The following is a 24,337-nucleotide window of genomic DNA, read 5'->3' as shown; positions in this document are numbered from 1 at the left end:
GCAGTTTTATTTGTTTTCTTAGTTCAGTTTTAAGTTTTAATAACTATGATAGCTATTAATAGGTAACTCTAATGAAGCTACAGTATTGCTTTATTAAAACTGTACTAAAATTTGTTCTAAGGGCATGAGATGATCTATGGGAAAGTATGGATATGTGTAGTACCCCAATATCAAGACAATATGTCTATACAGAAAGGATCTGTGATTTTATTAGTGAGGGATCTCCTTCTAGCTGAGACAGATTGAAGCCCATCTATAACTTAATGGACAGGTCTTTGAGAGCTGCTTGGAGCTTAAGTCCTCTGCTCAGGGTCATTGAGGTCACTGAAGGTCTGAGGATGGATTTGAAACCAGGTCTTTTTGAGTACAAGTGCAATATCCTACAGCATTGTTACTCCAAATATTGGAACAAAATTAGCTAATTTGCAATCATGACTAATGGATGTATTTTCTGCAGCTACACAGGGAGTCAGCAGCTGAGCAGAGGAGTCCCAGCATGTTTGTCCTTCCTATTTGCATTCCCCTACATCCCTCCAAACACCCACAAACACCCCATTGGATTATACACACAGATGTCTCAACTATTCGTGCTACGTCTGTGTCAACCTATTGGACGATTGGAGGTTCTATATGATGACAACAGCTGGACAACTACTGGACTATTCTGTCTAATTATGGTAGCAGATGGCTTTGCCATGCCAATTAGTCTGAAAATTTGCAACATGCTGAGGATATGAATTTTTATCCTATTTATGCCCACAGTTGTAAGATATAAGAATGATAAGGTATGGTATACAACAGTAAGTAAATATTGAAGGAAGCAACCACTCACTATTTCTTAAACTTTTTTTCATAATACTAATGATGGAGTTGACTCTTTAAGGCTTATTGTTATTACTGAGCCTTCTATCATTCAACGTCTAATGTGATTTTTTAAAATTACAAAGCACTTTTTTTGGCGAGACAGTGTGAGTTGTGAGTTGCCCAGGATCACACAGCTAGTTAACTTCAAGTGTCTGAGGTCCTCCTGACCCCAAGGTCAGTATTCCATCCACTGAGTCACCTAGCTACCCCAGAAATAACTTTTTACCATAATATTTTCTAGAGAAAGTGAGCATTTATTCCCAGTAAGAAAAAGCAAATTGAACCTAAATTCATTAAGATGACAAACAGTGTCATGCAGTGGAAAGCATGTTGGATTTGGCATTGGAGGATCTGAGTTCTAATCCCAGATCTACCATTTACTACCCCTGTAACCTTGGGTATGTCATTTAATTTGTCTAGGCTTTCTTAGTTTCCTCATCTGTAAGAGGAAGAAGAGTCACATGAAACCTCTATGTTCCCTTATAACTTCATATCCAGGATCTTGTGAAATATCTGTTTCACTTCCATTCTAAATGTAGTTCAGGCATTAGTTAGCAGAAATGCGCTTCGTACAAAACGAGATGATTTTCTCTGATACAGATAGGTTCAAAAGGTCTATTTGTATTATGTTTATCTGTTTACATGTCCTATCTTTCGTGCAAATCTGTAAGCATTGTGATGGCAGGGGCCATGCCTTATTTGACCTAGTATTGTCTCAGCACTTAACACTGTTTATTCAATGAATAAATGCATTAAAATGGTGCCCACTTCATGAAATGTTTATTTAGAAGTGCCAGAGTGTGAGTACATCAGATGGTGTGGGATATGAGGAACCTAAAAAATATCACTTTAGGTGCTGTGCTTGTTATTTTACAATCCATTCACCTGCATCACGTCAAGAATCTCATGAACTACCTCTCTGCTTCCTTCACCATGTCCCTTCTTTAATTGATCTTTTAATCTGTCTTCTGCATGGATTTAATTATGTCACTTTTCATATCCTTTCTTGGTTCTACATTCACTAACAAAGTCCAAAGGCCTTAGTTTGGCATTCAGAGCCCTCTGTGACTTGGTACCTTCTTACCTTTCTAACTTTATCTTACATAATATCCATCTACATTCAGTGTGGTCCAACCAAACTGCCTTTGTATATGTGCAACCCTTTCATGCCTACATTTATCCAGTTTTCTAGGCCTAAATTTCCTTCCAGTCTCCTGAGATTCTGCCAGTCTTTCAAGATCCAGCTTAGATGGCACCAAACCTCTCATGCCTCCAATCAGATAAAGATCTTTTCAAGACTTCCAAGAAAATGGATAAGTTAGAAGTCATGTTGAAAGCCAGCTCCTATTCATTACTCCACTGAAATAAGAAATATCCCAAAGAAAGTAAAAGACCCAAACCAAAAACACAAAAAAGGAGGAGAAATGGAAGAAATCTCCCCAAAGGAAAAACTCACCAAAACCAGCTGAGAGGCTGACAACATGAGTAAACAGAAAATGAACTCCTAGTCCAATGAATTAATAATGAGCTAAATAATAATAATAATTAATATTAATAAATAGATGAGGGATGGCAATGCCCCAAGTGTTGAGCCCTCTTCTGTGTCTATTCTTTCCTGGTGACTTCATCATTTCCATCTCTCTGTAGATGACTTCCAAATCCACAGAGCAGCCTCATGTGTCTAATATCATCAACTACCTGCCTAGACTTCTCATTCTGTGTCCAATAGGCAGCACAAAGTTCTACCCAGAGTAAGTACTTAATGAATGGCTGGGAAAGAAATGAAACCAATTCTCTCTTTTCTACACTTTAATTTCATTCAAGTACTGAACCTTTGGGTTAATCCTAAATAACATACAAGATGTTCAGGGCACCATACAGTTTTTAAAAAATAGAACCCAAAATAATAGATTCATGTGTCCATTTTCCCCCATGTGGCCATTAAAAAAACTGTATACAGCAACATTTTAGAAGGTACTTTGCGAGTACATATAACTGGGCTTAGAGTTAGGCATGTATATTTGTGGACTTTCACTGAATAATAGAATGTTAGAGCTAGAAGGGCTCTGGGTTATTCCCCCTCCATTAATTTGACAAATGAGGAAACTGGGGTTCAGAATTCTTAAGTGATTTGCCTAAGGTCGCACAGCTAGTAAGTGGCCAGATCCAGAACATGAAGTCAGGTTTTCTGACTTTCACTCTAGGGGAACTGTCTACTGTGCCACACTGCCTTCCATATTTCATTCAAGATATTCTAGAAATAGGGATTTGGTAGGTGCCTGACCTACAATTTCATTAGTAAAAGAAAATTCAAGGTGAGGAAATCCCTTGCATCCCTGCAGGTTGGAACTTTTTTTTGCAACTTATAGTATTTAGAGAGATACCTGGCTCAGTGATTGATTATATACCTTTCCCAGAGTCACACAGTCAGTATATTTCTGTTTTTTTTTTTCTTTTTGATTTTTTGTTCTAGTTATTGCTGGGTTAGCTATGCTTCTTTCTTTTTTATTATTTATTTATTTTAAGTTTTCAACATTCATTTCCACATAATTTTGAGTTCCAAAATTTCTCCCCATCTCTCCCCTCCCCCCCCCAAAACGTCTTGCATTCTGATTGCCCCTTCCACCAATGTGTCCTCCCTTCTAACACCTCTCCCTTCCTTTATCCCCTTCTTCTCTCTTGTCCTGTAGGGCAAGATAAATTTCTATATCCCATTACCTGTATTTCTTATTCCACAGTTGTACATGAAAACAATTCTCGACATTTGTTCCTAAAACTTTTGAGTCCAACTTCTCTTCCTTCCTCCCTCCTCACCCATCCCCACTGAGAAGGCAAGTAATTCAATACAGGCTGTATATGTATAGTTTTGCAAATGACTTCCATAATAGTCATGTTGTGTAAGACTAATTATATTTCCCTCCATCCTATCCTGCCCCTTATTCCTTCTATTCTCTCTTTTGACCTTGTTCCTCCCCAAGAGTGTTTACTTCTAATTACTCCCTCCTCCCATCTTCCCCCCATCCTGCTTATCCCCTTCTCCCCAACTTTCCTGTAGTGTAAGATAGATTTTCATACCAAATTGAGTGTGCATGTTATTCCTTCCTTGAGCCAAATGTGATGAAAATAAGCTTCACTTTTTTCCTCTCACCTCCCCCCTTTTCCCCTCCATTGAAAAAACTTTTCTTTGCCTCTTCTATGGAGATAATTTGCCACATTCCATTTCTCCCTTTCTTTTCCCAATATATTCCTCTCTCACCCCTTAATTTTATTTTTTTAGATATCATCCCTTCCTATTCAACTCACCCTGTGCCCTCTGTCTCCCTCTCTTTCTCTCTCTCTATGTGTGTGTGTATAATCCCTCCAACTATCCAGATACTGAGAAAAGTTTCAAGAGTTACAAATATTATCTTTTTATGTAGGAATGTAAACAGTTCAACTCTAGTGAGAACCTTGTGATTTCTCTTTCCTGTTTACCTTTTCATACTTCTCTTGATTCTTGTGTTTGAAAGTGGAATTTTCTTTTCAGCTCTGGTCTTTTCATCAAGAATGCTTGAAAGGACTCTATTTCATTGAATGACCATCTTTTCCCCTGAAGTACTATACTCACTTTTGCTGGGTAGGTAATTCTTGGTTTTAATTCTAGTTCCTTTGACTTCTGGAATATCATATTCCAAACCCTTTTGATCCCTTAATGTAGAAACTGCTAGATCTTGTGTTATCCTGATTGTAATTCCACAGTACTTGAATTGTTTCTTTCTAGCTGCTTGCAATATTTTTCCTTGACCTGGGAACTCTGAAATTTGGCCACAATGTTCCTAGGAGTTTCTCTTCTCAGATCTCTTTCAGGAGATGATCAGTGGATTCTTTCAATATTTACTTCGCCTTCTGGTTCTAGAATATCAGGGCAGTTTTCCTTGATAATTTCATGAAAGATGATGTCTAGGCTCTTTTTTTGATCATGGCTTTCAGGTAGTCCCATAATTTTTAAATTGTCTCTCCTGGATCTATTTTCCAGGTCAGTTGTTTTTCCAATGAGATATTTCACATTATCTTCCATTTTTTCATTCTTTTGGTTTTGTTTTGTAATTTCTTGGCTTCTCATAAAGTCATTAACTTCCATCTGTTCCATTCTAATTTTTAAAGAACTATTTTCTTCAGTGAGCTTTTGAACCTCTTTTTCCATTTGGCTAATTCTTCTTTTTAAAGCCTTCTTCTCCTCATTGGCTTTTTGGATCTCTTTTGCCAATTGAGTTAGCCTATTTTTCAAGGTGTTAGTTTCTTCAACATTTTTTGGGGGGGTCTCCTTTAGCAAGTTGTTGACTCGTTTTTCAAGATTTTCTTGCATCACTCTCATTTCTCTTTTTGTAATTTTTCCTCCACTTCTCTTACTTGATTTTCAAAATTCTTTTTGAGCTCCTCCATAGCCTGGAACCTTTGCATATTTATTTGGGATGTTTGGGATACAGAAGCCTTAACTTTTATGTCTTTCCCTGATGGTAAGCATTGTTCTTCCTCATCTGAAAGGATGGAAGGAGGTATCTGTTCACCAAGAAAGTAACCTTCTATAGTCTTATTTTTTTCCCTTTTTTGGGCATTTTTCCCAACCAGTTACTTGACTTTTGGTTCCTTTGTCAAGAGTAGGATATACTCTGGGCACCTGTAAGTTCTCAGTTCCTCCAAGGTGGCACAATCAGGGTAGAGGAGTTTACTCCCTGGCCTGGTTTGTGGCTACGATTAAGATCAGCTGCTCAATTCCCATAGAGTCTTTAGGCAGGGGCAGGGCCACCTCTCAGGGCTGAGGTTTAGATCAGCTGCTCAATTCCTCCAGGGACTTTAAGCTGAGTGCTTCAACAATGGAAGCTGGCTGTTGCCTGCCATGATCACAGCAGCTGCTACACACTGCTGCTGCTGCCACTGCTGCTGCCGCTGCTGCCACCTGGGGCCTGGGACTAGGGGAGGACCTTGCTCCCTTGTCACAGAGGCAAAAAAGCCCTCTCATTGACCCTTGAAGTGTCTTTGTTGCCTGTGGGTTGAGGGATCTGTGAACCTCTGCTGCTGCTGGAGATTCTGCCCTCGAGGCCTGCTCAGGTCCGGCTCCTCCCAAGCTCAGACTGGGCTGTGCTCCATTCTGTGTCTGGTGCAACAGACCTTTCCCATTGGCCTTCCAGGTTACTCTAGGCTGGAAATCTCCACTCCAACATTCTACAGCTTCTGCTGCTCTAGAATTTGTTGAGAGTCTTTATTTACAGGTATTTTATGGGCTGTAGGGGAAGGGTATGTGCATCTTTCTACTCTGCCATCTTGACTCCACCCCCAAACCCCCACAATCAGTATATTTCAAAGATAGGATCTGAACCCAGATCTTCCTGGCTTGAAAGTCTGCTCTCTATCTACTATATCATAGTGCCACTAGAAGTGAATAACTTTAGATAAGAAAATAATTTTAATAAACATTTCCAGGATTGTTTTAAAAAATAATCAGGAACTGAATATAGTGGACAAAACACTTGATTTGAAATCAGAAGACATAGGTTTGAATCTCATTTCTGTCATTAAGATATGTGAACATGGGTAAATCACATCTACACTTTGGACCTTGGTATTCTCATTTGAAAAATGGAGAAGGTGGGTGAGCTAGCATCTAACACCTCTTCTACTTTCAAATATTCTGAACTGATGAATCTTCTTGCCTATGAATAATTAAGCTTAAATTCATAATTATACATTTAACACCCAAATTGGTCAAATTCTACCAATTTTTTTGAAAAGAAAGAAAAGGCAGTTTCAGTATTTAGTCCATTTATCCCATTTTTCTAATGTTTCATGTTGTTAGACAACAAATCAAATAAAGTTTCTTGTTTCTTCTTTTCCATATTTTTCTCTAATGATAGTTTCCTATTCTTCACATCTATTTCCCCAGCAGATAAGTGGTAAGAAGATATGAATAAAGCTCTTCTGTATGAAATACTGTCATTCTGGCTATTTAGGTCTATGCAGGCAGGGCATCACAGGTGGGACACTCTAATCACAATGATTAGAATTTTAAAAGATGATACAATAATGGTAAAAATACAGTAACTTATTGGGGAAAAATTCTTACTGTTACTACTTCATTTAAAAAAAAATATGAAGGTCATTGTTAGAGAAACAGACAGTTGTTAGAAATAACCTCTGGACAGCTCTTGTGCTCCGCTGTTAGCCCCAAAGCAATGAAAGAAAGCAAGACAGGCAACCCTCCAGAATCCTAAGGGAGGCCCCTGTGACATATGTATGGCAGAGAACAAGGACAAGAGTTACATAGGCTGCACATGGGATGGGAAGTCATCTGGATCACTGGAGTGAGCACTTGGGATACTGAGAGAACAAAGCCAATGTAGTATTCGAGTTGGGGGTTGAAAGACAAGTGTAGACTGGAAAAGCAAAGAAAGAAAAACAAAAAAGTCTGCACACGTACACACATATGTATGTATGTATATATATTCCTTTACAATTTAAAAGTAATTTGTATTATGTCATCAAATTAAATAGCTTCCTATTTGTTATTTCTGATACTTTTCTTTAATAAGGATTTTATGTAAGTCACTCTTATTTCCCCAATAGGAAAGTGAGGGAGGGAGAGAGAAGAAGGAGAAGAAGAAGAAGAAGAAGAAGAAGAAGAAGAAGAAGAAGAAGAAGAAGAAGAAGAAGAAGAAGAAGAGGAGGAGAAGGAGGAGGAGGAGGAGGAAGAGGAAGAGGAAGAAGAAGAAGAAGATGAGGAGGAGGAGGAGGAAGAGGAAGAGGAAGAGGAAGAAGAAGAAGTAGGAGGAGGAGGAGGAGAAGAAGAAGGAGGAGGAGGAATAGAAGAAGGAGCAGGAGGAGAAGGAGAAGAGACAGGAGAAGGAGGAGAAGGAGAGGAAGAAGGAGAAGAAGAAGAAGGAAGAGGAGAAGGATGAGGAGAAAAAGACAAAGAAGAAGAAGATGAAGAAGAAGAGGAAGGAAAGAAGGGAGGGAGGGGACCCCAGACATTTCTAAACCATCATACAGAACAAAACCTGACATATTCCTTTTCTTTCACACGATTTGTGATTATTTTCTTGATATCACCCAGGGCTGCCTTTGAAGCAGGTGCTTGAGAATGTTTTATGCCAGGAGAAGATAAAGTTTGCAGCCTCTCACTCTGAGCAGAATTTTCAACTCAACTAAGTCATTTTCTCCATTTGTAGCCACTTCTCCATATATTCTTATGCATATGCCCATTACTCCCTCCCCTCAGAGCTTTTAGAAGCAGTGACATGAATACACTCCTGGTGGCTGAGAGGGCTACTCTCTATATCTGAGAAATGGAGTGCACTATTGCCATGCTTATGGTTATTCCCCTTACAAAGTGGCCGTTAGACATTCTGCGAGGCACAGGGAGCAGGCAGCTTGAGACTGTGGCAGCTACTCAGATTACTCCCCAGAAATAGAACCAAATCCAATAACCACAACACAAACACTCCTATCAGTCCATTTATTTCCACTGCAAAAAGAAGGACGGGAAGTAAATTCTCTTCCCTTCCCTTTCCAAAGAAAAGCCTGTACCTTTTCCCCAGAGGCTCATTTGCTCATTCTTTTCTATGAGTTTGGGTTGTACTCCCAATAGCTTGTGAGTGACGCAGTTGTTGGCACAAGACAGTGACATGATTTCTATCTGAAATCTCTTGAGAGGCACAAGTAAGGCAAAGAGGGTCCCACTGAGATACGAACCCCAACATGTTCAGTGCAGGCTAAGCTGGCAGCCAGATATAATGTCTTATTCATTGAAAGAAAAGTGCCTGTGTCATGTGACACTAATAAGCAGAATTTAAATCCTTAAATACCCAAATACCAGAGCCATTGTCCTCCTGCTGTTGTTCAGCAGAAAGAGGGAGGGTTGTTCCTTTCTCTGTGGATCTGGGATTTATACCAGGAGGTCAAATAACCTTTCCATGAAAGGTAATCACAAAAAGCATTTTGTTGGCAAATTCATCCTGATTGCAGAAAAGCAATGAATCAAAAGTATTCCATGTTCTTCATATTCTTAATGGGGTAGCTAGGGGAAGATAGAGTGTCAGACTACCCACAGAGTGATTTTGAAAACAAATCGTCATCATCCAGAGGAAAATATTGCTTATTTCTGTACTTTATTTGGCCACCATTTTGAATTAAAAGTAGGTTCATAAAATACCACCACTGGAAATAACCCTAGACTTGGAGTCAGAATATCTGGGCTCAAGTACTGACGATTACTTAGTATTACTTCTTTTTCTCTTTAAAAGAAGGCAACATGGTAGAGTGGAACAAGTGCTGGGTTGGGGCTAAAAGGATTTGGGTTCCAATTCCAGCTCCCACAGTATCTATGAGATCTAGGGAAGTCCACTTAACTTCTTTAGGCCTTGGTTTTCTCATTTGGGAAATGAGTGAAGTGGACCAGATAACTTACAAGGTCTTTTTCTTCTCTAAGCCAAGATCCTGTGATCCTATGAGGATCTATTCATCTTCCTGGTAGCCTTCTCCTACCTCTCTTGATATAACCTTCCATCTTCCTCATGTCCAAAAAATGCTCCACTTTTTAGCCAAACAAGAACTGTCTCCATCAACCACAGTCTTAAAAATAGCTGTCATATCATTCCAGGCAGAGTGACATGTATTGTATTCTTCACCTTCCAAAAGCAGCTACTCATCCCTTCAACAGAAGGAGACTACATGCTAATACAGAGATTTCATCATTGGGTCCAGTGACTCCAACAACATTGCTGGCTCTGGAGGGTGCTGAGGTTTGTCTTTCACTCCCCGCTCATTGATCTAACCTCAACCTCAAATTCAAATAGCCCTGCAAAGACCAGTCATCCATAAGAAGGTACACAGGAAGCCTTATTCCTGGGGTGCATGCCCTTGAATGCTTTTCTTGGGCAAATGGAAGAAGGCAATTAGTTCTTATATATCTGCCAGACTTCTGGCATCTTCTGTCAGCAGTCTGATGCTCCTCCAGGATTCCCATCACCGTGCCTTGAGTGAGTAGCTTAGTTGGTCAGCTAATAAAGTTTTCTCTGTATCTTAATTGTGGATGAAGCCCCTAATTTAGCTTGTGTCCCAGAGACTTGACTAGGTGACAAAGATGAGCTATATTTGGCTTGGCTCAAACTGCCAGAACTCCCAGGTCAGCAAGAATGGGGAAATACAGTATAGACAAGTAGCTACATCTTCATTGGGTCCATAGTTTTATGCTGATTCTGGCTCTGTGATGAAATAGGACATGGAATCACACCTCAGATTGATTACCCAGGTCATTCGCTGTCTAGTCCCACATTTACACTTTGCTGTTGCCACCCAGGGGGAAGTTGCTGAACCCCACTACTTACTTCCCTCTTTGCTTTTTTCTTTTATTGTCATTTCCATTTTCTCCCACCCCATTCACTGGTGCCCCCCCCACTTCAATCACACAAAAGGTTCTAGTTCATGATTAACTTTTACATAAAGGTAAGGGAATTCAGGGCTTCAAAAATAAGTAGTTGAAATACATTACAAGTCCAGATTACTTTACTGGGGAAATATAGATTCAAACATTAAACAATCTTTCCAAGTACTTTATAGCCACTCATTTTTAGTCTTTCAGACTCTTCCATTAGATGAGGACCTCTGATTAACCCTGTACCCTATGACACCCCACCAGTTGTAAATTGAGCTAGTGCCTTTAGAACCACTTTTAGTTCCTTAAGACAGAAGTTCCTTACTTTTGGTGGTCCCACTTGACTTCTGATCTAACACAGAGTATCAACTTCTCTTACTCCCTTCCCCTCTGTCCCCTTAGTTCTTTCCATGAGAAGCCAATTTCTCTTTATCTTTTCTCTCTGACCTGTGACATTGTGATAGGAAGGAGAGAGAGGAAATCAGCAGAATTGGGAAGGGATGGGGAAGGGAACAAGCATTTAGATAGCACCTACTACATGCCAGGCATCAGGCTAAGTGCTTTTCAAATATTATCTCACTTAATCCTTACAAGGTAGGTACTGTTTTTATCTCCATTTTATAGTTGGGGAAACTGAAGCCACCAGGTTAAGTGATTTGCCCAAGGTGATACACCTAGGAAGTGACAAACTGGATTTGAATTTAGGGTTATCCTGATTCCAAGCCTCTGTGCCACCTAGCTACTCAGTGAGAAAGTTGATTTCAAAAGAGCTGCCATGTTTAAAGACAAATGGGGGAAGAATCAGTGGAGGAGAGCTTGAAGATGCAAGGTAGAGAAATATTAATGTAGGGAGAAAGTGCCCAAAGGAATAGAGAAGTGATGAGATGGAACACATTAAGGAGACAGAAAAGAGAAGGGGACATTTCTATAGTCATGAATGTCTCCTTCTTCTGCTGCTCTCTTTGACCTCTCCCTTTGCCCTTGCCCATTACATCAGGTTAGTCTCAAGTAGTCTTTGATCTCTCTCTTTCAATCCACCATGCATGGAATAGTTGGAGTTATCTTCCTAAACCCAGATATGATAATATCTCTTCCCTCTCCCCTCCTCAAAAATCTTTAATGTCTCTACATAATCTTTTTTTTAACTGAATGTGGTGACTTCATTAATGGTACACAATACAGGACTGTAGGCTTCTCTCCCCTACTACAGGGGTGTATTGGGACAAGGATGTGAATGGGACATGGTATTCCCAGTACAGGAACATAAGTTAGGAGTGTAGGCTCCCCAGTGGTGGAACTCCTTTTTTAGCTGGGGATGAAGATCCATGGCTTGAGGCCATGTAGGCCATGAGGTCCACTACACAGTTACTGTAACCATACTCATTGTCATACCAAGAAATGAGCTTGACAAAGTGGTCATTGAGGGCAATACCAGTGCCAGCATCAAAGGTGGAAGACTGAGTGTTGCTGTTAAAGTCACAGGATACAACCTGGTCCTCTGTGTAGCCCAAGATGCCCTTCAAGGGTCCCTCTGATGCCTGCTTCACCACTTTCTTGATATCATCATATTTGCCAGGTTTTTCCAGGCAGCGGGTCAGATCCACAACAGATACATTGAGAGTAAGAACACAGAAGGCCATGCCTGTGAGCTTCTCATTCAGCTCAGGTATGACCTTGCCTACAGCCTTAGCAGTACCAGTGGAAGCAGGGATGATGTTTTGGGCAACACCATGCCCATCACACCACAGCTTACCAGAGAGGCCATCTACTGTCTTCTGGGTAGCAGTAATGGCATGGACTGTAGTCATGAGTCCTTCCGCAATGCCAAAGTTCTCATGAATGACCTTGGCCAAGGGGGCCAAGCAGTTGGTAGTGCAGGAAGCATTACTGACAATCTTAAGGGAATTATCATATTTCTCATGGTTCATTCCCATCAGGAACATTGGGGCATCAGCAGAAGGGGCAGAGATGATGACCCTCTGGGCTCCACCCTTCAAGTGAGCCCCAGCCTTTTCCATAGTGGTAAAGACTCCAGTGGACTCTACAACATACTCAACTCCAGCATCTCCCCATTTGATATTGATGGGATCCCTCTCCTGGAAGATGGTGATGTTTTTTCCATTGATCACCAGCTTCCCATTCTCAACCTTGACCGTGCCCTTGAACTTGCCATGGGTGGAGTCATATAAAAACATGAACCATGGAGTTGAGGTCAATGAAGGGGTCATTGATGGCCACGATGTCTACTCCACCTGAGGTGAATGCAGCCCTGGTCACCAGGCACCCAATACAGCCAAATTCATTGACTCTGACCTTCACCATCTTGTTTCAGGGATGTGACTGAAGCAGCAGCAGCAGATCCGGGCACTGAGCTTGGGAGAAAAGCCGAAAGCCTCTTCATATTATCTTTAGGATAAAATATCAAAATCATATTTACATCGTGTGCATTTAAGTTTAGTGCCCTTCTTTAAAATCATTTTGGGAAATTAAGAAAACTGTTGAACTAATAAAAAAAACTAAGAGCTGGTTTTATGGAAAAAAAACAATGAAATTGATAAACCTTTGGTCAATCTGATTTTTAAAAATAAAGAAGAAAACCAAATTACCAGTATCAAAAATGAAAAGGGTGAATTCATCTCCAACGAAGAAGAAATTAAAACAATAATTAGAAATTATTTTGCCCAACTGTATGCCCATAAATTTGACAATCTTACTGAAATGGATGAATATTTACAAAAATATAAATTGCCTAGATTAACAGAAGAGAAAGTAAAATACTTAAATAGCCCCATCTCAGAAAAAGAAATTGAACAAGCCATCAATGAACTCCTTAGCAAAAAATCTCCAAGGCTAGATGGATTTACAAGCAAATTCTATCAAACAATCAAAGAGCAGCTAATTCTAATACTATGTAGATTATTTGGTAAAATTGGTAAAGGAGTCCTACCAAATTCTTTTTATGATACAAATATAGTGCTGATACATAAACTAAGAAGAACTAAAACAGAAAAATAAAATTATAGACTAATTTCCCAATGAATTTAGATGCAAAAAATGTTAAATAAGATATTAGCAAAAAGATTACAACAGGTTATCACAAGAATAACACACTTTGGTCAGATAAGATTTATACCAGACATGCAGAGCTGGTTCAATATTAGGAAATCTATCAGTATAATTTATCATATCAACAACAAAACTAATGGAAATGATATGATCATCTCAATAGATGCAGAAAAAGCTTTTGAGAAAATACAATATCTATTCCTATTGAAAACACTGGAGAGCATAGAAATAAATGGAACCTTCCATAAAATAATAAGTATCATCTACTAAAAACCGTCAGCAAGTATTATATGTAATGGGGATAAGCTAGATGCTTTTCTAGATCAGAAGTGAAACAAAGATGTCCATTATCACCACTGTTTTTCACTATGATACTAGAAATGTTAGCTGTAACAATAAGAGAAGAAAAATAAATTTAAGGAATAAGAATGGGCAAAGAAGAAACTAAGTTATCACTCTTTGCAGATGATAACAATAATATACTTAGAGAATCAAGTAAAAATTACTTGAAATAATAAACAACTTTGAGAAAGCAGCAGGATACAAAATAAACACACATTAATCATCTGCATTTCTATGTATTGCTAACACAGCCCAACAGCAAGAAATAGAAAGAGAAATCCCATTTAAAGTTACTGTAGACACTGTAACATGTTTGGGAGTCTACCTGCCAAAACACACCCAGGGACTATGTGAACACAATTACAAAACATCTTTCACACAAATAAAGTCAGACCTAAATAATTGGAAAAACATCAGTTCCTTGTGGGTAGGTTGAGCATATATAATAAAAATGACAGTTTTACCTAAATTGATTTACTTATTTAGTGCCATACCAATTAAATTACCAAAACACTATTTTATAGATCTAGAAAAAATAATATCAAAATTTATCTGGAAGAACAAAAGGTTCAGAATATCAAGGGAATTAATGAAAAGAAATGCTAGGGAAGGTGGCCTAGTCATACCAGATCTTAAATTGTATTATAAGGCAGCAATCATCAAAACCACTTGGAACTGGCTAAGAAATAGAGGGGTAGATCAGTGGAATAGGTTGGGTACACATGACACAGTAGGAAACAACTATAGCAGACTACTGTTTGATGAACCCAAGGACCCCAGCTTCTTTCTGGGATAAGAATTCACTGTTTGACAAAAACTGCTAGAAAAACTGGAAAATAATATGACAGAAATTGGACATAGACCACTGTCTGATACCAGAATAAAGTCCAAATGGGTACATGATCTCCGTATAAAAGCTGATACTATAAACAAATTAGAGGAGCAAGGAACAGTTTATTTGTCAGATTTATGGAGAGTGGAGAAATTTATGACCAAACAAGAGATAGAGAACATTGTGAAATGCAAAATGGATAATTTTGACTACATTAAATTGAAAAATTTTTGCACAGACAAAGATAATGCAACCACCATTAGCAGGGAAGTGGAAAACTGGCAAAGAATTTTTACAACTAGTGTCTCTGATAAAGGTCTCATTTCTAAAATATAGAGAGCACTAAGGCAAATTTACAAGAATACAAATCATTCCCCAATTGATAAATGGTCAAAAAGAAGGCAGTTTTCCGAGGAAGAAATTGAAGTTCTCTATAGTCACATGAAAAAATGCTCTAAATCACCATTGATTAGAGAGATGCAAATCAAAACAACTCCGAGGTACCACATCACACCTATCATATTGGCTAACATGACAAAACAAGAAGGTGATAAATGTTGGAGAAGATGTGGCAGAGTTGGAACACTAATTCATTGTTGGTGGAGCTGTGAGCTGATCTAATCATTCTGGAGAGCAATTAGCCCAAAGGGCTACAAAAATGTGCATAACCGTTGTCCCAGTGATATTGCTCCTAGGACTGTATCCCAAAGAGATCATAAAAATGGAAAAAGGACCCACATGTACAAAAATATTTGTAGCAGCTCTCTTTGTGGTGGCTAAGAACTAGAAATAGAGGGGATGCCCATCAATTGGGGAATGGCTGAACAAGTTGTGGTTTATGAATGTAATGGAATACTATTGTGCTATAAGAAATGATGAACAGGAAGACTTCAGAGAGGCCTGGAAAGATTGATGAACTGATGCTGAGTGAAATGAGCAGAACCAGAACATTATACACAATAACAGCCACAGTGGGTGAGGACTGTTTTTGGTAGACTTAGTCCTGCACAGCAATGCAAGAACCTAAAGCATTTCCAAAGAACTCATGATGCAAAATCCCATCCACATCCAGAGAAAGAACTATGGAGTTGGAACACAGAATGAAACAGACTATTTTCTCTTGTGTTATGTTTGGTTTTGTTTAGTTTTACTCGTGTTTTCACCTATTCATTTTAATTTTTCTATGCAACATGACTAATGTGAAAATGTTTAATAAGAATGTATGTGTAGCCATATAAGATTATATGCTGTCTTGGGGAGGGAGGGAAGGGAAAAAAATTTAAAACTTATGGAAGTGATTGTTGAAAATTGAAAACAAATAAATAAATTTTTTAAAAGGAAAGAAGAAAAAAATAAAATAAAATCATTTTGTGACTTCTGCCTGCCTCCAGGTTAGTACCCAACCTTGTGAGCTTTCCAGAGCCTCTGTGATCACCCTGTCAGGTTCAGCCACATTTGTCCAATTTCCGACCCCTCAATATGTCAAACCCATTCTTATTTGAGAAAGGCAGCATGTCACAGTGAGATCTGGACTTGGAGTCAGGAAGGCCTGGGTTCAGATTCTGTCTCTGATCTTTGCTAGCTTTGTGACTGTGAGCAAATCACTTGGCCTTTCTGAACCTCAGTCTTCTCGGTGGCAACATGAGAGGATTGGACTAGATTAGTTTGCCCCTAAGGTGTTCCCTCTAGTTCTCAGACTGTGATCCCATGATCCTGTGACCTCTGTGGTGCTTTCTGTTCCCCTCCATAGAACGCCCTTCCCACACATCTCTGGACATCTCTGAGCATTCTCATGCTTTCTCCCTCTAATGAACTCCTAGAGTATTTATAATTCTCACTATACACTGCCTTGTATTGTTAGTCACCTTTTTGTGTATTTGCACTCTCTCTCCAGACACCAAAGATACAGAGAGTGTGCCTCTAACTTACTTCAGTTTCCAGAGACATCACAGGGACTCAACCAAAGTGTGGATATCTGTTAAAGTCTTTGTATCACTTTGGCACTATGGCTGATGATGATAATTTGCTAGAAAGCATTGTTTAGAAATTGTTGCAATGGATATTTTCTGTTCATTGTTTTAAATAAACATGTGTGCAGCACGATTTGGCAAAAAGGGTATTATTCAGGTCAAGAGACCTGGGTTCTCATAGTGATTCTATCACTTTTGGACTATATGACCATGGGAACGTCACTCTAATGCATAAAGGATGAGTGATTTCATCAGAATCTCTCATGCAGTACATACATTTTAGAGAGGTTCCTGAGACTCAGGAAGCGTAAAAGATTTGCCCATGGTTACACAGTTAATGTAAAATTAGGATTTGAATCAAGGCATGTGCTTAAAAACATAAAAGATGGTGCATGCATAAAACTTTTGCTTACAAATTAGGTTTTTTGAAAGTTATTCTTGTTCCACAGTTTGTTTAACCATTCACATTCAGTGGGTATCAGCTTTGTTTCCAGTTCCTTGCTACTACAAAAAATTCTGCAATAAATATGAGAACTTCCTCCTTATCAGAGACCTCCTTGACATATATTCCTAGTAGTGGAATCTCTGGGACATTGGGTATGAACATTTTAGTCACTTTGTTCACATAATTCCAAATTGCTTTACAAAACAGTTGTACTGATTCACAGCTCCATCAATGATACACTAGTGTGCCTATCTACCCACAACCCCTTCAGCATTGGCTATTCCCATCTTCTGTCATCTTGCCTGGTTTTTTGAGCATGTGCTGAATCCTTGAGTCGTTTTGGCTTGTATCTCTTTTATATTTGTGATTTGGAGTATTCTTTCAAATGGTGGTTACTAGTTTGCAATTCTTGAAGAATATCCTTTGTAACTAACCAAGACCAGCAGAGGGCTAGAGATGAGAGATGCTAAAAATTCTTTAGCATCAAATGTGATAACACCAAAGATGACTTCCCAGTTTCCCCCTTTATACAGGCAAATTCCCATCTCAAATGTGAGTCAGTGATGTTTCACCAGTTTTCTTTTATTCCATTGGTTCTAGGACAGGGAATGGTGAGGAAGCAAAGGTATTCTCTGGTGCTTCCATTCCTAGATCTGCACTTTTACAACTCTGAACATTGTCATTGGAGAAGTCCAGGGAAGGAGAAAGGGGCAAAGAGTACAATTCAGTCCAAATCTGATCTTGTATGTTTATTGGCCCTGATTGGGACCTACTCCTATGGCCTTGGTTGGACTCTGAAAAATATTATTCTGTAAATTTCCTAGACCTCAAGGGCTGATCCTTCATACGTATGACCATTAGCTTAAGGGAAAAAATAAAGAAGTAAAGGCCATTAAGTTTTTTCATGGCCTGAATTTCTGATGTAACTCTTAACTCTCCTGACCTAATCTCTCCAGACTCTAAAACAGTAGAGGTGTTAGAGGCGCATAATCAGGTTTAGAGTATCTCATTGCTTTTTGTTTAGTACTGTATGTATCAGTCTGTATTACGTCCATGAAACGGGTCATTGGGTACTTTCTGGTGGCTAGAATAGGTTCAGACAGAAGATTAAAATAGAAACTCTTCTTCCTGTCATTTAAAGCTCTTCAACCTCTGGCTCCAACCTATCTGTCCAGGCCAACTTCAGATTATTCCCCTTCACCTACTATGTGTTGCAGCCAAAGTCATTCCCCATCCAATCTTCTCCCTTCTCACCTCCCCTTGTAGGAACAGTATCCTCCTTCAAAGCCCAGCTCAGCTGTTACTTCTTGATTCCTGCAGTTTAGGCTCTTGCCACTCCACTCAAAAAATACTTGGAATTAACTCTGCAAATAGTTCACATACACTTATCTGTGCACATAAAATATTTCCCTCTATTAAGCTCCTTAAGGGTCGTGCGTGTTTCATTTTTGTTTTTGCAACTAGCACCCAGTGCAGTACCTGACACATAGCAGGCCCTTGTTGAATTATGGAATTGAATTAAGCCTGTACAAATATAAGTATAATAAAAAGAAGTAGGCAAAAGTGACAAAGAAAAATCCAACAAATTTCTCTACAAATATATGAAGAGGAACATAATCCTAATGCCTGAGGAGATTAGGCCAGGGAGGCTGCATGGAGAAGGTGGCATCTTAGTTGAGTATGAAAGAAGGTACCTTAAAATCACTCCCTTCACATGGCCAGTGCCACATTGAGAGTTGTAGACCCTTTTGCATGAGAAGATAGTATAAGAAGATCTTGAGGTTTTCATCCATTTCTACTATGTCAGCTTGGTAATAGTTCCTAAGAATTTTCAAGTGATATGAAGAGTATGTAGGCTCTGTAATGTTCTGACACTAACAGTGAATAAACTAAAAACCTTAAATGTATAAAAATATGTATTTTTAATGCTTCATAGCGCAGATACAGTAGTGATAAATTGTATAATCAAAGAATTGTCAACTCAGTGCTGGCAAGAATCCCAGGGGGCATTTAGTACAACCCATTTCATTTTAAAGAGGTAGAAATAGAGATATAGAAGGGGAAGTGACTTAGCCAAGGAAGCAAAGTCAAGAATGGAAACCAGGTCCTAAAGATGTTAAATCCAGTGCACTGACCCTCTGACTGATCAGATATCTACGTTCTTGGACTTGATCTTTGCTCAATGGAATGACTTGGGATTAAGATTTTATAGGTAGCAAGTCAAGCAATTCTTTTTCAGTGAAGCAGCAAAATCAGAGTTTCATTTTGAAATGTGCTGAGAGAGTTCTTGTTTTGTACCATGCATATATGTGATGCTAGCGATCTTCATTCTGTAGGGTCTCCACTTGAAGTTGCTTCTTTGGTAGTGGGGATGGGTGTGAGGGCCCAGAGCTGTCCACATTTTTAAGCCTTCATGGCAATGGCAGAAGACTGTAGAACTGAGTGAAGCTAAGTGATCTAAACGAGCCTAGAGCCTGTGACCTCCATTTCCTTCTCATTATGCTCTAACAAGTAGGTTGAACAGTACCAAACTCTGGAGACTTGAGATCATCTCTAATCTTGGGGCTGGAAGCCTATTAGACATGCACAGTCCTAGTAACAGGGAAGAAAGGAGTTATACTTTCTGAGAGTTCTATAATTAGCACAATTGTGACTTAGAACAGTAGTATCCCTCTCTTTTTTCATTGATCAACAAATATTCAAGAAAATTAGCAGCTTCAATGAGTGGTACTTGCTACGAATGCATATATGCAGTCTAATTTTGTGAGTCTTTTTTTCATGCCCTTTAGAGTACTTTAGAAATATTTGATGGAATGGTGATTATTATGTTGGCATATATGGGTTAACTGGAAATATACACATACCTAAATACACAAAGGCAAAATCTGACATATTCTGGCTGTGTGACTGGTCAATTCACTTAACTCTTCAGGGTTCTAGGCAATGGTCTAAGATTACAAGTTCCAGAAAACCTGCTGACCAACATTGGTAGAGGGAATTCCTTCACCTGGAAACTCCCTATACCAGTTAAATTAAATGTTCAGTCCCTTCCCCTGTTCACATACATAAAAAAAATCAATTCATGCTGAGTTAGGGTCAGGGAAAAATGGGGGAGAATGGGGACAGAGTAGTAGAAAGAAAGGGGAAGAGAAATCAGTTGACCATTGTGGACAAGAGGATTTTAAATATTAGTCTATAACAGCTCACCATCAAGGGCTAATGAAAATGTTAATTCTCAGTCCTCATGAAGAGTGAATATATCTTTATGCATTATTCAAAGCTCCACAGGGAGATCTCAAAGCCTGACATTTTCATCAGAACCTTTTATTGGAGCAGTGCCTCTGAAAAGGCTTCTCTGGTGGTGATAAGAATTTGTCAGATGCTGGCATCACCTATGTAGCCAGGCTTCTCCCAGAAGCATGTTGGGGGAAAAAAATCCCAAAACAACAAAAACAAAACCTATCTCATACCACTTAGAAAACTCCTGGAGGTCTCTCTTCTCCCTCTTACCTAAGGAGCAGAAGTAGGAACTGGGACAGGAGCCTTGGAGGATGATAGGATCCTTGTATATTTATGATCAATTTATGAACCTCATTCTCTGGCTCTGTTTTCTTTTTGTCATTCACAATTCTGAAGACTTACTGGTCTGTGGTTTATGTGGGAGGTCTTACACTTTCCAGCACTTAGTAAGTGTTGGTTAAATTGGATTTGTCAACTTCACTTGGCTAACGTTGTTCTGGATTTTGACATGTACCCTGTTCTATGAATGATGTCAGAAGCAGAAGGAAGAATGATCCCCATTATCCTTCAGGGAGCAGTTATACTGCCCAGGAAGGACCAGGAATACCAATTGACAAAAAGGATGCTCAGTCTTTGGAGGTTTTGTTAAATTTTAGTCCTGCTTTAATACAACAGCAGATTCCTTCTGCAAAAAGTGCAATGTTGTCAAATCACTCGGAGACGTGGGGTCCTGCTGCTTTCTCAGTGCATTCTGCTTGTTCAGACAGTTTTCAATTCAGTGAACAGCCCCCCAAAAAGTGTTAATGTACTTCCTCTCACTAGATATAATTTCTCAGTTGAAACACAATAACACTTTCCTTGCTTCCCTGTCTTTCTGCTGATTGAATATGCCTTCAACCTAAATGCCTGGCTTCTTTTCTTCGCTGGAAGGAGCCAGTCAGATGGGCTGGACTGAGACACCAGGACAGGCCAGATCATTCCTTTTTAGAAAATTGTCTGGAATTCTCAAATGGCTTCAAATTATACACACGGAGTGTGTCAATAGAAAAGACAAACTCGAATTACGAGATTTATGTGATGAGCAAAACCTAGTGTTCCATTTGAAACAGATAACTAAAATTACTCATTTCAGACTTTCTCCATTCAAAATGCCAGATTTGTTTCTTGGGAACTGGTAAAATGATTGATTTTTCCTACATGAGTTTTAACATGCAGTAGAGAAATTCCTTATTTTTTAACTTGTCCTGTAATTGAAAGCAAAATTGTGTTCTCTCCTAAGACTGATTCAGAAAGAACTCACAGTTCTCTTTATGGGGGTTTCATTCCTACCAGAGCAGAAAACAGTTTCACATTAAACTCTGAACCAAATGGTATTTATAATTAAAATGGTCTTTTCCTCCCTTAAATCCAAATGTGGAAAAATGATGAAGTGAGAAAGCCAAGTGTGTCAACTCCTACACACAGTGTTACTGTTCCCCAAACTCTTAAGCATGGAAAATAAATCGGAGGGTTGTCCTCAGGTGCAAACTGCTTCCTGGGAGGGAAAGCCAAGAGAGAGAATCTTTGTGAAGGCCACTTGTTAATAACAACCGACGGTTTTAGAGTATTTGGGGATTTACTAAGCTCTTGGGACCATAGATTTAGAATTGGAAAGAACTGAGGAATATGTAAGCCAACTAGTCCAACCTTTTGCAGCCACATCCACTGCTTATACTATATATATATATATATATATATATATATATATATATATATATATATGTGTGTGTGTGTGTGTGTGTGTGTGTGTGTGTGTGTGTGTGTGTGTGTGTACACTCATGCACGCATACACACATGCATATATGTACACACTCACGTGAAACTGTTGTGAAGCCCATTATCTTATTGGATCCTAATAATCACTACCATTTGTTAATGGCATATTATTGTTCCCATTTTGCAGATGAGGGACTTTAGAGAAGGGACTTCTCCAGGATCACACAGCTGTTCAGTGGCAAAGGAAGGACACAAGCTCAGGTCTCTCCTCACTCTAGGTCCATGGTCTTTTCCACTACATTAGGACCTTTGGTTCAATAAAGTGCACTTTCATCACCTAAATGGTTTCCTTACTTGTTTGTCAATTTCCTTTGTTTTATAAAAATCAAAAGTGTGATTTCAACTGTGTAGGAAGCTCTTTCTACCAGTGTAAATTTATAACTTGTCTGAAAATTATAGCCTTAGACATTTGCCTAAGGTTCAGAGAGATTCATTGGGCTATGTGGTCATGCATTCTGGGCCTGGGCTCAGGAAGACCTGGGTTCAGATGTGGCTTCAGCCACCTACTAGACCTATGACCTTAGGCAAGTCACTTAACCTTTGTCTGCCTCAGTTTCTGAAATGGGGATAATAATAGTTCTTCCCTCCCAAGCCTGTTGTAAGGTTCAAATGAAATAATTGTTATAAAGTGCATTGCAAATCTTAAAGGGGTATGTACACTAGTGCTACCTATGATTACTATAGTATTATTGATTATGAAACAGAGGCAGCTTCGAACCCAGGTCATCCTGATTGCAAGCTGGTCTTCTATCCACTATGCCCAAAGTATAAATGCTCATCTTTAAATGCTTAATTTGATTCCTTGGTCAAAACTTTTCCCTCTCCCTTCCCTAAAAAGCTGTCCTTGATCGATGAGACACTGGGGAAAGGCAGTCGAGGCAGTTCAAGTCCGACTCTCAGGCTTGTCATGTCCTCTTCTCACCTGCCCCCTGTAGCACTAACCCTCAAACAGTTCATGAGAAGGCAATAAGTCCTCCTTCTATAAAGATTTTACAAGCAATTCACCAGGTACCAAATGGACGAGACCACAAGTATCTACAGAACTAGGCAAGGGAAGAATTCAAAAGAAATAAAAGTGTCACAGAAGAGGATACAATCCAAATGATGATTACTCAAGGAAATCTGCCATTGAAAGAATTGGAGAAAACATTAAACTTAGCAAAAGCTTAACTTCATAACTTCCCCAAGGGGTTTTCAAAATCTATGTTGGAGTACTACAAGATAAATGGAGTTTTAAACTCATTGCAAGGAGCAGAACGCTAAGATGTTTGTAACAACCCTTGCTTAGTGATGATCCCACCACAGAGTCAAAGTACATGTTCCATTTGTGCAGAATAGCCTGACTGGGACCCTGACTTGTTGTTAAGAACAAATTAAAGAGCATCTTGGGAGTTGCCTTAGCAGTGAAAAATAAATGCCAAGGATTTGTTTTATTATTTTGGATATGCTGTCAGTTTTCATGAGAAATAACACTAACCAGAACATAACATATTGATAAAAAACCATTAAAAATGTGTTTTCTTGCATGTCAAAAAAAGTAGTCCTTGAAAAGTATCTTAAAATAATCTTTTCTTTTCTAACATTATAAAGCTCTCCATGTCTGTGCCTCCTCTTCCTCTCCCTTTCCCTCACTGTGGAAGAGCTGCTAAGAGGTCTTTCCTTGGAATGAACTTGAGCTACAAATTCCTGGAAGTAGGAAATGAGTTATCCAATCAAATCTTGCTGCATTTCTGAAAGCTTTGATTTTTCTTCCCCTCTGGTTGTTTCATTAATCCTTCTGTGTGAGAGCATGAGACTTAGTCTAGTCAAATATATTTCAAATTCATTTGTTGTCCATTAACTAATTAAGAGAGGATCAGATTGTGGGAGGAGGTTGACCAGAGATAAAAATTTCCTCATCTGGAAAATGGGAATAAAGATAGAGCTTCCCTCCCAGGGTTGCAGCGAGGATCATATGAGATCATGATTGTAGTACACTTAGCAAATCGTAAGGTGCTACATAAACACCAGGTATCATTTTTTTAATTGTGATTTTTTATATCCTGAATAAAACATAAGCTTTAAATCAAAACATAAGTTTTGATTTTTCAAGAAACAAAATGGTTTAAAAAGAGGACATAAAAATATGCCATGACAGATGTATTTTTCTGACTAGAAATCTTGCCAGATGTAAGTACTTGGACTTCAAGTGGAAATGGTTTCTCTTTTTTAGTATAAACTCTAGAATCTCAGGCTTTAGGCTCTGATGCAATGAAACAACAATACTTGAATTCTATCTGATCCAAAGACAGGTCATGTCTACCTGAAAGAAAGGAGGCCCGACCAAAGAGATGCAGACAGTGTGGGCCACAGCAAGG

The 24,337-nt window shown here is 39.0% G+C and overlaps 2 pseudogenes; one reads left to right on the top strand and one right to left on the bottom strand.

The window, feature by feature from the left end:
* Positions 1–11,538: 11,538 nt before the first annotated feature.
* LOC140516376 (glyceraldehyde-3-phosphate dehydrogenase-like) lies at positions 11,539–12,592 on the bottom strand (annotated as a pseudogene).
* A 10,295-nt stretch (positions 12,593–22,887) lies between these two features.
* On the top strand, positions 22,888–23,287 carry LOC140515935 (LYR motif-containing protein 2 pseudogene; annotated as a pseudogene).
* The last annotated feature ends 1,050 nt before the right edge of the window (positions 23,288–24,337 follow it).

The sequence above is a fragment of the Notamacropus eugenii genome, chromosome X, assembly GCF_028372415.1.
Source record: "Notamacropus eugenii isolate mMacEug1 chromosome X, mMacEug1.pri_v2, whole genome shotgun sequence".
Lineage (NCBI taxonomy): Eukaryota > Metazoa > Chordata > Mammalia > Diprotodontia > Macropodidae > Notamacropus > Notamacropus eugenii.
This window is presented reverse-complemented; position numbering and strand designations above follow the sequence as displayed.